The sequence below is a fragment of the Schistocerca nitens genome, chromosome 7 (genome assembly GCF_023898315.1).
Source record: "Schistocerca nitens isolate TAMUIC-IGC-003100 chromosome 7, iqSchNite1.1, whole genome shotgun sequence".
In the NCBI taxonomy this organism is placed as follows: Eukaryota; Metazoa; Arthropoda; class Insecta; order Orthoptera; family Acrididae; genus Schistocerca; species Schistocerca nitens.
Genome location: NC_064620.1, coordinates 311406831 through 311409330, shown reverse-complemented (window position 1 = coordinate 311409330; position 2500 = coordinate 311406831). Strand labels below are relative to the sequence as shown.

General features: G+C 57.2%; 1 non-coding gene across 1 annotated transcript in view; it reads left to right on the top strand.

The window, feature by feature from the left end:
* The first annotated feature begins 2429 nt into the window (after positions 1-2429).
* LOC126197161 (small subunit ribosomal RNA) overlaps positions 2430-2500 on the top strand; it is a 1909-nt gene continuing 1838 nt past the window's right edge. The window contains exon 1 of the ribosomal RNA XR_007539554.1: positions 2430-2500. This exon is cut by the window's right edge and continues 1838 nt beyond it. This is a non-coding gene — a ribosomal RNA (small subunit ribosomal RNA).

The window sequence follows — 2500 nt, the reverse complement described above, 5'->3', positions numbered from 1 at the left end:
AGGTCTGCCACTCCCTTGCCACACCCACGGAACCGGCGCACCACCTCCCCTGAGCCAAAGGTGCATCCTGACGTGACACATCTCGGGGTGCCTCAGGCGTCCACTTACCATCATCACTATGAACGAACCTCGTCCCCTCCCCCCCTCATACACCATCCCTTAACCTAACCCATGTTGCGCCTTAACCTAGCCTATGTTGCGCCTTAACCTAGCCTATGTTGCGCCTTAACCTAGCCTATGTTGCGCCTTAACCTAGCCTATGTTGCGCCTTAACCTAGCCTATGTTGCGCCTTAACCTAGCCTATGTTGCGCCTTAACCTAGCCTATGTTGCGCCTTAACCTAGCCTATGTTGCGCCTTAACCTAGCCTATGTTGCGCCTTAACCTAGCCTATGTTGCGCCTTAACCTAGCCTATGTTGCGCCTTAACCTAGCCTATGTTGCGCCTTAACCTAGCCTATGTTGCGCCTTAACCTAGCCTATGTTGCGCCTTAACCTAGCCTATGTTGCGCCTTAACCTAGCCTATGTTGCGCCTTAACCTAGCCTATGTTGCGCCTTAACCTAGCCTATGTTGCGCCTTAACCTAGCCTATGTTGCGCCTTAACCTAGCCTATGTTGCGCCTTAACCTAACCTATGTTGCGCCTTAACCTAACCTATGTTGCGCCTTAACCTAACCTATGTTGCGCCTTAACCTAACCTATGTTGCGCCTTAACCTAACCTATGTTGCGCCTTAACCTAACCTATGTTGCGCCTTAACCTAACCTATGTTGCGCCTTAACCTAACCTATGTTGCGCCTTAACCTAACCTATGTTGCGCCTTAACCTAACCTATGTTGCGCCTTAACCTAACCTATGTTGGGCCCTAACCTAACCTACGTTGGGCCCTAACCTAACCTACGTTGGGCCCTAACCTAACCTACGTTGGGCCCTAACCTAACCTACGTTGGGCCCTAACCTAACCTACGTTGGGCCCTAACCTAACCTACGTTGGGCCCTAACCTAACCTACGTTGGGCCCTAACCTAACCTACGTTGGGCCCTAACCTAACCTGTAATTGTTATATGAATTGAAACATTCATGTAGCGTTGCCTAATCGCAACCCTCTCAACATAGGTCAGTGCTCGCACTCTCTGGTGTCCTGCGTATTGATTCATGTTACGGTGCGTACCCTCACAACATCTAGCGAGTGGTGCGTACGTTCCACATGGTCCCGCTATCCACTGTAATGTGTACTGCTGTAAGACTTATATCGCTCCCCTGTCGCCTCTAGTTCGTCAGGCGGGAGTTTGCGTGTTCAATGAGCTTCGCAGCTGTGCAATGGCATTCGCATACGTACGCGGGCCACCTTCCACGTGTTCTCTCGTGCATACGTCGCAGCATGTATGTGGGCTGATGTGGCGTGTCGTGACGCATATCATCCAGGCATGCAAGACCCACTGAATTTGCAAATGTAGATGGACGTCTACGTTTGCTGCCCAAGTTACGCAAATGAACTGGAAATCCGTTGTTGCGCGGTTGTATACGCTGGAGGTGAATCATTGATTGCGACAATCGGTACAGGTATTAACTGGTTGCTTCAGCGACACCCGTCATACCCACGAACGTGAGTGGGCATGTGGGTATGAAGCGATACGCGGCGGTGGCTGGGTGGGACCGTCCCCGGCCGGTGAGGGGGGAGCGCCCGGCGTGCTGGCCGCGCGCTGCGTGGGTGCACGCGCTACAGCCGGCTGGTGGGGGCGCCCAGTGGCAGGCGCGCCGGCCGACGGACGCGGCAGGCGGCGCAGCTGCGCGCCGGCGCACCCAACGCGCGGCGCCGTGCGGCCAAAGTGGGTCCTCGCGGGCCCGGTGCGAAGCGCGGTGGACATCTGCAGTGTGCTGGTCCGATTGAGGACTGTGTGCGTTGAGGATGCGCCGCCGCCCGGCACTCGGCGCCGCGACGCCGTCTGCTGCTCGGTCGCCCCCGCGGTTCTCGCAGGTGGTTTGTATCGCAGCTGTGCGGATGTGTTGGCGCGTGCGCTGTGCTGGGAGAGTTCGCTTTGGCACCCAAGTGGGGCTCTGCCCCTCTGTGGCGCTGGCGTTGGAGCTGCCCGGCCACTGTTTGTGGCCGCGTGTTGTCTCCCGCCGGCAACACCACGACAGCACGCTCCCGGGCCTCTGTCGGCAGCGGCAAGCTCAGTTGGGAGCACGGGTGGTCGCACTGAAAGCGTCTACTCGCCTATCTCCGGGCGATTGCGCCTCTCTCGAACCCGACCAAGTACTTAGGACGGCGCTGCGCGCCGCCGGGACCTGAGAGGGTTTCGAGGTGTATCGTGCAGGGGAGCCCAGCCTCCTCCTGTTTGCGGAATAATTGAGCGGACGCTTGCGTGTTCGCGCGGGCCTCCGGGACACACTCCCGGGCGGCCGGCTGCTCAGCTCTAGTTGACGCAGCTCCCTGGTTGATCCTGCCAGTAGTCATATGCTTGTCTCAAAGATTAAGCCATGCATGTCTCAGTACAAGCC